An 11,681-nucleotide genomic window follows, 5' to 3' on the forward strand; every position below is an offset into this window, starting at 1 on the left:
AATTCTTTATAAATATATCCATGGAATAAAAATCCTCAAACAATATATTTAAAAATTTTGAGAAAATTATTTCCGGAGAATTATTTTCATATTTAATTCTGGTATCCCTACTGTTGTAGCAGCTGAAAAAAAGAAGAAATAAATTTAATATAATATACTAAATGTCAGTCATTTTATGACATGAACAATTAATTTTCCTTGGGGGGAAGAAGGAAGAAGGAGAGATCAGAAGATGCCAGCTGTGCAAGAACAAAGAATTTTGGGATTGGAACTATTTTTATGAATATGAAACATTTGTAAATTATTTTGATGTGAACATAAAAAATATGGTATAACATGAAATTAAACAATGTGGTTGCCCTAGTTGGTAATGTTTATTGTTGGTATTTATTTAATTATTAGAAAAGGATTGTTTGGGATTGATAAGTTATATTTTTTAAAGGGAAGAGTTGAGAGTAAGGGGCATTCTTCTATACCTACATTGTGGAGGATAGGGGAACCAGTTTATTGGAAGCTAGAAATTTATATATATTTTTTCCAATATATTTCTAAGCTGTTTATCTTCTCCTGATTTATCATGATATCCATAGTGTTAAAAGGAATATTATTCTTCTTCATAACAAACACAAAATTAATTTGTTCAAACTACGAATGTTCAACACCAACGTAATAATTAACTAAATCTTATATAGCCAAAAATATGTTAATTCCAGAAATTTTATTAGTTACTTTATGATATAATAAGAGATTTATAGGAATCGAATAGGGCGACAAAAATGTTAATTTAAGATCACATTTGTTTATATATAAATATTGGATAAGGAAGAAAGAAAGAAAAAAAGATATTCTAGGTGCTAGAGGAATATAAAAAAAAACATGTGTTTTTAAAGATTATTTTTCTTAAAAAAAAGAATTGAGAATAGTAAATATTTTATAAAAATTGAAAACAGGAAAAATTAGTTTTCGGTATCTTAAAAGGATTACATTGATTTAATAGGTGAATTGAAAATAAGATAATTAATTTTAGATAATATTATAACAATATATATATATAGATGGCGTTAAAAAATATGATGAATATTGTCACTTATAAATATTATCTAAAGACTTGATTAAGTAGGTTCATTAAAATATTTAGATTAATTTATACTATAATATACGTTTGTGAAAGTGGAATTACAGCTAAAATTTTATAACCAATTCTATTATAAATAGAGAAAAATCCACTATATGTCTAAAACAATATTTAACATATATTAGAAACGTAGAAACATCTAATGATAATATGAGAACGAGAACGGTTTAGAATTTATGATGACAAATCGTCTTTATTTAAAGAATTTCTTCATTTAATCAATTAGATATAAAAATCTGTTACTCAATTTATATAAAAATAACTCATTAATCTTATAAAAAAATAATCTCTTTTTATATATATATAACGTAAATGAATTGTTTCCAATCACGTTATCCAAATTTACAACATGTAATATATTATTACAATCGCCTTAACCCTTATACAATAAAAAAAATATGTTAATATAAACAAAAATACATGGTACAAACATTTAACAACATATAAAACGAGTTTATAAATACAAGGTACCTTATCTTTTATAACTCCTACATAAACACGTATAATTTATTTATATTTAATGTTAAAATTTTTATTGGTTTTCCATGGGTTGTTTATTATTTTTATTCAGGTCCATTCATTTACAAATAAATTTTTTATATTGTAAGAATAATTTTGTGTTTTCTTTATATAAACTATAAATAATGCACAAATTAATTCTAATATTTACTTGCAGCTATTTATTTTTTAGACAATATTTGGTTTTATTTTAAATCAATACACTGTTTATAATTCCACCAGATAAATGAAATTAATTAATAATTATTTAAATTTGTAATATTTTTTTAAAAAAAATTGTATTAAAATATATTTAGATTTTATAATACTTTTTTTTATAAACAAAGGAGGACCCTCCAAATTTATAAAATCTTGAGGACCCGTGGAAGATTTTTCCAACTAGACTTTGGGGCCAGTCCGCCCCTCTGTACCTCTAACATTGTAATTTGAAGTTAACTTTTTAACTTTGGGATAAGCTTTAATTTAGAACTTGAATATAGTTTTCCCAATAAGCGCTGTTTGTCTTCTCCAGATTTTTATCGTGCTAGAATATGAAAGAAAAAAAATATTTCGGAATTCCATATTATCCGTATTTTTTGAAAAGGGAATATTATTCTCTACAAAAAATCGCAAAATTAATTTGTTAAGAAATTCCTTTTCCTATATACACTACTAAGTTTTTTTGGTATATCTTAGCTCTCTCCATTTCCAATTAATTCTGATTTCTTCTAACATGATTTTTTTTTTAAATTGGCTATAAAAAAAAATAAATATATCTCATGATTTTCATGCATTTGTTATATAGTTGCAGTGTGAAGGCTAAAATATCTATTACACTTTTTTTTACTTGGGCCACTTACATTGGAGCTTAATTCTAACAGGCTCTTAGTATTAATGGAAGAACTTATCTATAGATGTATCAACTGAGGAACCAGACATTTCTACGATTCATATTAATGTCTTGATCATCCAAAATATCATGGTTATATGCAAGGTCCTTCTACACACATTTTAAATTACAAAATATATACAACCGTAAAAATTGTTAAATAATTTTACCTTCGACTCAAGGCTCCATGTTATCTAGTAGAGGGTTGCTGTTATCTTCATCACCTTCTAGGTATGACATTTTAGTATTGAAAGGATTATTTTTTTTCTAATTAATAATATGTAAACAATATACAAAATTAATTATGTAAAAAAAATTTATTATTATTAAAATAATTTATAAGAAATAAGTAATTAAAAATTAATAAATAAAATGTATATTTCATTTACTTTTATTAACAATTTTATTTCTATTATTTTAATTAATTTTTTTAGTTAAAATGTATTATAAACAAATTTCTCCCCAATCAATTCATATTATTCAAATTTTATCTTTATTAATAAGATTTAAAAAAAAATTGGTTATTTAAAATAATAATCAATAAGAAATAAGAAATAAAAAAATACTATAAATTTTTTGATTTTATTTACAATTGTAAATTATAGAAATTATTTTGCCAAATAATGTTATAAATATGTTAAAAATTATTTTGCCACGTAATTTTAAGAAAAAATTTAACCAAAATGTTCAAATAAACCACATCCTACCCCCCATAAATATAAAAAATTAAATAACTTGAAACTATAAATGTTTTATTCCATATTAAATCAACCAAAAAAAAGAAAAACTAGATTTTCAATCAGACACTCCTTCGATGTTTTAAAAAATTTTGGTGCAGTATATATGTTGGGGTCCATGTGAGTTTTCGGGCAATGTGTTAGTTTTTTTTTCTAAATTTAAAAATCTAATTTTACTGGAAATAAATTCCGCCATCTTACTAATTTCAGAATATTTTTCCTTTAACTTTTAAAGTCATTTATAATTTCTATGAAAAATCTAGGTTAATGATGCTTACTACCTTAAGGTACTACCTATCAAATTTGAATTTTGTTTATTTTTCATTTGGATAGGCACTACCAAATATATTTATAATATATATATGAAAAATCGTGATTTTTGGAAAGCCTCTATGGCCTAGTAGACAAGAGCTTCGCTTACTATGGTCGCGGGTTCGAATCCCGGGAATGGTCATGTTTTTTTTTCTTAATCTAACTTGGGGTTCCATCCTAGTGGGGATGATATAGAAGGCCGGACTCGACCCCGTGATTTCGTTATAATATATTAAATAATAAGGGTCTTATTACATTTTTATAAATTCTGGTCGGTATTTAGCAAATTAGGTTGGTATTTAGAATATTTCCATTCATTCACTTGGTAGTAAGCATCATTAACCAAAAATCTACGGAAAAACGAATATAAATTATAATAAGTGTAAAAGTTCATGACAAAAGATTTTTAAATTCACAAGGGTAGTTATTCCAAACATGGTGAAATGCATTTCCGGTATAAAATTTGAAAAAAAGCGCGCTCAAAATAAATTTAAGGATATAAAAATAACACGTTGTTGCCCGGTAAAAAAAACATAATGATATTAAGATATACAGTAATATAAATGTGAAAATTTTACTTTTCAAATAGGCTCACTTGATGAAATATAGCCATCTTTAGGAACGCGAGAATTTTCAAAATACACTATATTTAATTTTAAATCCCTCAAAAAAAGAAATTAAGATATAAACAAACATCATTTTGATTACGTTAAATAGCTCTAAATTAGCTCATTAATATGATATGAAATTTACTTAATTGAGAATAAGTCTATTATCAAAAACTGGAAATGACTATAAAATAAAATTTTTTTTTACAGATAATATGCTTTCTTAATATTCGTACAAAATTCCTAGAATTATTACACTTTATTTATAAGAAGTATGGCTTAAATTCTAATATTATACCAAATATAAAGTAATTTATAATCCGATTAATATATCAATTTAAATGTATTATTGATATCATATTTAAAAATTTAGGTCGGACCCAAAACTTTTTAAAAAAATATTCGGCCCCAACCGAAATTAAATTTTACAAAATATTCCAACTAATAAAATATATAAATCGAATGTAGGTTTATACGTAAAAGTATTCGAACCGGTTTTTAGAGGTTCGAACCGGTTTTTAGAGGTTCGAACCGGTTTTTAGAGGTTCGAACCGGTTTTTAGAGGTTTGAACTGAACCTATATTTTTATTTTTTAAGAACTGAACCCGAAATTTAAATCGCTATTTTTGTAACGAACATGAACCAAAACCGAACCGATATTAGGTTCGATTCGGATCTCTGCTGCCAAGCGTTCTTGGCTATCAGAATGAAAAATTTTGAAAAATTTTGAAAAACAAAAGAAAATTTTTTTTTTAAATAAAAATATATTTTTATTCGCTATATTTTATTTTGTATTTATAATTTTGTATTTTTTAAAGTAGCTAATATATTGTGTTAAAATAAAATTATATTAAAACATTTATTTATATTAAATTTAAATAAAAAATTTATTATAAAATTTTTGACCTAACGTGAACGCGTTTCCTTTTTTTTTGAACGTAAACGCGTTCGATTTTTGTCGATGAGCGTTAAACGCGAACATCTTCCATCTTTTTATAAATGTTTACAGCTCTACTAATAGTTTAAAAAAAAATTTTTATAAATTGAAAAGCAGGAAAAATTAGTTTTCCTAATAAAAAAACGTGAAATAATAAGTAGAAAATACATCCATAAGTGAATTAAATATAATATGATATTTATTATATAGATGGCCAAATATTTGAGTGTATATTGTTTATTTATATTATATATTATCTAAAGCCTCTAATAGTTTATGTTCGTTAAAATGTTTAGATTTATTTTATGTTTGTTACTGTTGTTCATATACTTTGTAAAAGGGGAATTATAGCTAAAATTATATAACCGATTCTTATATAATATAGAAAAAAAATCAACTATAAGTATTTAACATTATAAAACAAGTTCATTGTAATTTTGATATATTTCTTTCTTTCTTTCTTTCTTTCTTTCTTTCTTTCTTTCTTTCTTTCTTTCTTTCTTTCTTTCTTTCTTTCTTTCTTTCTTTCTTTCTTTCTTTCTTTCTTTCTTTCTTTCTTTCTTTCTTTCTTTCTTTCTTTCTTTCTTTCTTTCTTTCTTTCTTTCTTTCTTTCTTTCTTTCTTTCTTTCTTTCTTTCTTTCTTTCTTTCTTTCTTTCTTTCTTTCTTTCTTTCTTTCTTTCTTTCTTTCTTTCTTTCTTTCTTTCTTTCTTTCTTCCTTTCTTTCTTTCATTATAATTTTTGTTAAAAATATTTACCCGCTTGTCCCCATTTATCCATAAATTTTGTTTATAACGCGCTCGCCTAATGTTTAAAAATTATTTTAACGAGCTGGTTTGGTTCCCTATTTATTTATTTAAAATGTATTTTTTTAATTAAACATATATATAATAATGCAATATTATGAAATAAAACTATTATTTTTAATAAATAACAAGTCTGTTCCTCTCATTTCCCCTGAATAATATCGAAAACTCACCCGCCCATCACTTTAAAAAAAATTTTAATCGCCCTATTAATTCTTATAATTACTTTATATAAATATTGATAAAGTCGGTAACGTTTTATAATTTCAAATTAGGCAATATTTTTCAAAATAGTTAATATTTTATATTTAGTTTTAATTTCTACGTCTTTGTAGTGGAGTTACTTTATTTATATAATATATAAAAGTAAATAATTTGATCAAATGATGCAAATTTTTTCAAAATAATATCTTTATTAATAAAATAACATTTTTATTTATTAAAATATATTAATTTTATAATAAAAAAAATTTAACGATCTTTTCAGATATAAAGAATATAAACAAAATAAAATATATTAATTTTTTTATGCGAATGTATAAATATGGTTTTATATAAATATGACAAAAATATGGAAAATTAAATAGTTTATAGTTATAATATTAATTATATCTAATTTAAGATTTAAATACTGGAACTTAACGTTTACCGTCGTTATGGAGATATTTATAAAATTGCTGTCATGACATATTATGATTTTGTTTAACCATTAGCTCTGTCTCTAATGTTGTTAGAGCAATCCAATTTCTCTCCTTTCTCCAGGCAGTCCTCATCAGGCTAAAAATGCGATTGGATGAGGCATTAGAATGAGGTAAGGAGAAAACATACTCCATTTTGATAAATTTACTGCCCAAAAATTCATAGCTTTTATAATACTTGATATTAATGAGTTTAAAATTTTTTTAAAAAAAATTCCTCACTAAGTAACAAAAACATAATAATAGAAATTTATACTACGAATCAGATTCTGGAAGATTTTCTGATATAGCTGTTGTAGTAGTATAGTATTTGATAAATGCTGTAATGTTGTTTATTCTTAAATATAACATGTAATTTTTAATAAATTATTTGGACATAAAAATTATTTTCAATAAGAACTGCAATCTTATTCCATTTTTGATATATTATTTGATTGGGATTGGTAAAATTTAATTTGTATTTATAGCCTATTGAATTATGTTTAAAAAAAAAATATAAAATGTTTTTATTATAATTAATCAAATTTATCCAAAATTCAAAATTATCTAAATAAAATAGAATGTGGAAGAGATGGTAATTCATAAATTTTTAATATGTATAAAACTGATATATTATAGAAAATATAAATACCCCATAAAAAAAATTTTAAAATTATAAATAAATATTTGTTAGATGGCGTAATATATTTAAAAGTTAGTTTTTTTATTAAAAATAATCCCGAATACCAAATTTTTTTAAAAAAATGTTTTGCCGACCCCGGTACGTCCCGAAATTATTTAAATAGAGAAATTAATTTTTTTTTATAATTACTCAAAATAAAAGATATGTATTATATAGCGTCTAGTTTCTATATTAATAAAATAAAATATTTTTATTTTACATAAAAAATTCAAAATAATTGATAAATTTAGAAACTTCTCTTCTCTTCTCTTCTCTTCTCTTCTCTTCTCTTCTCTTCTCTTCTCTTCTCTTCTCTTCTCTTCTCTTCTCTTCTCTTCTTCTTCTCTTCTCTTCTCTTCTCTTCTCTTCTCTTCTCTTCTCTTCTCTTCTCTTCTCTTCTCTTCTCTTCTCTTCTCTTCTCTTTTTAAAAAACTTCCAAAGCACGACCCAACGCCCCATATTTTTTTTAAAAATATTATACCCTACCTGGCCCGAACCCGATTCTTTAAAAAAATTATCCCCGAACCCGGCCCGAAACCCGTTCGGTCCAGATCTCTAATTAAATTAATATCATTTTTTTTTTCCATTTATGATTATATGTAAAGGAGTTTTTTTTTTTCCAATCTAATTTTTATTTTATTACATGATTTATACTTTTTACAATTATTGTTGGTGTAGGGGTGATAAAAATTAATTGATTTTTTAAAGATAATATTCCATCTTTATTTTAAAATAAAATTTATAATTATGTTTACAATTTTTAATTTTAAACTCCTACTTTATTAGTTAAATAAATGTATTAAAATTTATTTAATGTGTTCAGTACAAAAAAAGATGTGTTGAATTTAAATTTCTACGCAAGGCCTATGCCATCCCCAATTCTCCGTCACTCCCAAAAATTAATTTATTAATGGGTATATGACCTTTTTTCTTAAAAATTTATTTTATGTTAAAAGTTTGGTAATTCGAATTACCGTTTAAAAATATGGGTCCAAAGTAAAATTGGGTGATGGTGTAAACGGTGAGTTTTTTAAATCTATCTGTGTTTAAAAAGGGTGCTTGTGACAAACAATTCTCCTAAATTACAAGTTTTATCTATACTTATATTGGGTAGGATTATCATTTGTGCATATTTATTTAATGTTATCTATCATGAGGGGAGTATACAAAATAAGAGATATCACTTAATCGGGGCTGTTATCAACCTTTTGTACCAATGGGTATTTAAACATGTTTTTCAAAAATATCAAGAGTTTGATCAGCAAAGTTAGACAAGTATCCTAAATTCACTTTTTACTTAAAAGATTATATATATTTAAAATTAGGCATTTATTTTAAATTTCGAGGGCTTTATCATATCACGATTTTCATTTAGTAATTCTTGGTAGATATTACAAGGCAGTGGCGTAGCTAGGAATTTTCCTTAGAGGGGGTCCATACATATAAAATCCTGGGGGCTTCGCCCCCAGACCCCTTTAACGGGCCTTCGGCCCTTTTGCTCGGCCTTCGACCGGGTTTATCTTAAAAAACCACATTTTCGACAATATATAATAAATATTTTTTTTAAATGCATGAATAATATGTTATTATAATTTAGTAGATTATTCTCAATGACTTTATAATAATACTACCCATAATAATTTCAATAGTAATATAATAATATCCTTTCACGAACATCAAAACCAGAAAAATATAAATATTAATGGTATTTATTTGATACAAAGTCACTTTTATGTCTTTTGATCGTATAATCTAAAAAAAAAAATTTGCTCTGGGAGGGGTCCAAACCCGAAAACCACCCCCGTAGCTACGCCATTGTTACAAGGTGTTTGGTAATTTAACTTTAATTAACAATTGTTTTGAAATTTTTTAAACATTATATTGAAATGAATCGATCCTCTTGGCTTTCTGGTCTAGGCTCCGCAATTATCCTCATAGACTGACTTTTCTCCAACATTTTTAAATTGATTATTTATTACATAAACTTTATTTATTTTTTTTTACCCTATAATGGGTATTAAATCCAAAACTTTTAGAAATAATGATGTAAACCCTAAATTTTCTTTTTAATGTTTACATAAGTTAGTTAGTTTACACAAAATGAGTCAAAAAAAATAATATATTTTTTAAAAACCCAAATATCTAAATAAAAAAAATGACTAAACTGAAAATGGAGCGCATAACTTCAATGATGGAAACTTCAAATTTTTTTTTTACTTTTATGATTATATAAGTTTTTACCAAATAAATTAATCCCATAGCAAAGAATTATGCTTCTATAATTTTTACTATTTTTAATTTAAAAACTAAATTTTATATATGTCACGCCATCTAACGGGATTTTATTTATGATTTTAATTTTTTATTATTGGGTTTTATATTTTTTATATAATATATCCAGAAATGGTCGAAGCCAAAAAATTGGGCTGTCCAACTATTGGGGAGGGAGAGAGATCGACTGGGTTGGATGTACCATGGGTTTTTGGAGAGGGGGACTGGGGGATTAGATGTCATCTTACAATGGATTAATCGCAAATGCATATTAAATTAATCCCCGATGACATATTTTACAATTCTTATTTAATAAAAATTTTGTTGACAATCCATCCTTAAAACTGTCTAGGACCAGTAAATATTTTTCAAAAATTTTATAATGAATATCCAAAAATCTTACCTCATTTTATAAGCAATATCAGTAAATCATCATCTATGTTATAACATAAAAAAAAGTATATAAAACTTTCCTTATAATACAACTTGCACAATCAAACATCATTTTCGAAGGCTAGGGATGCACTTAGGGTGAATCCACCTTCTATAAAAATCCCAACTTCAATCATTCCAACATTTAGACTACATGATGTAATACACAAATCGGTCATCATCTATATAATAACTAATAAAAATTGTGCAGAATTTTAAATATAAATATTTTAATAAATTTAAATTGTATTTATTTATTAATTCATTTAAGATATTGCTATATTTATCACATTTATAACCTTATAATGCACAAAGATGTTAGCTTGATATTTAATGATTTAAATATTTTAAATATACAATAAAATTATATATATATAAATTAAAACATTATTTTGATAAAGTTTACATATAAAATTTATTATAAAGTATGAAATATCCTATTGTTCAACTAGCCCCTATTTTAATTAAAATGTTTTGATAATTTTATAGAATTTCTCGTGAGATACAAGTATAATCATAAATTAGCCAAAGATAAAATATTAATTATAAAATTTATAATTAGTTACTTCTAAATGCTAATATAGTAGAGAATTATAAAGATATCGATACAAAATTACTTTATTTTAAATTTATTTATTATAAAATATAACTAACTCACTATTAACCTAATAAATTCTATATATATACTTTTCAAAAGTAAATAACAATCATTGTAACTATTAGATTAATATTATGTTAAGTGAAAGAAATAATATAACAAGTCCGTAAGGTAAAATTTAAGTTAATATAATTCAAATATATGAACGCTAAAATAATTTTATACGCAGATTTACACCATTGAAATCTATAATAGGATAAGGTTTAAATTCTTAATTTTATGTCTAACATGTCCTGTGGTTCAACTAGCCCCTATATTAATTAAAATGTTTTGATACTTTATAGATTTTCTCGTGAGACACAAGTATAATCATAAAATAGTTAAAGATGAAATATAAAAATTAACTGTTATTGAGTTGAGAAAATATATATAACACACACTATAACAATGTAAACTAAATATAAGATGGATTTAAATTAATGTATATATTTTTTTGGAATATTTAAAGAATACATTTATAATTTTATTCAAAATTTGAAAAATCTGTAATATTAATTCAGAGATAAATCCTTTCTAAAAATAATTCTTGTTGTGCAACAATATAAGTAATTAATTATAATAATACAATAAAGTTTTCTCCAATTTTATTATAAAATTGTTATCATTATAAAACTCGAAAATTAGAAACTAATAATAACAAATAATCTTGCTTGTTTTTTTTAGATACTTGAAGTCCCACTTCCGTTTTTATGTTTTATTTTTTTTGAATTTCCTTATTTATTACATAAATATCCTAAACTAAATTAGTAATTAAATTAGACCGGAACCAGATTCCTACAAAAAACATTTGTAAGGTCTAGCAAAAAAAAAATGAGTAAGACCCTTTATATCCTAATTTACCCAAGATAAGAAATAATTTAAAAAAAAGGGAAATTGTTTATTTTTAAAATAGGATTAGTGAATAAGAAGTTTGGAATGTGACATATGTATACATCGAGCTGTAAACATTTTTAAAAATTAAGGAATTCGTTAGCCATAGTCGTTCATTAACAGCATTGCAAGATAAAAATCATTATATTGTGATAGGTTTGTAATCTGAGA

Source organism: Gordionus sp. m RMFG-2023, chromosome 1, assembly GCF_954871325.1.
Source record: "Gordionus sp. m RMFG-2023 chromosome 1, tfGorSpeb1-WG-v2, whole genome shotgun sequence".
Taxonomy (NCBI): domain Eukaryota; kingdom Metazoa; phylum Nematomorpha; class Gordioida; order Chordodea; family Parachordodidae; genus Gordionus; species Gordionus sp. m RMFG-2023.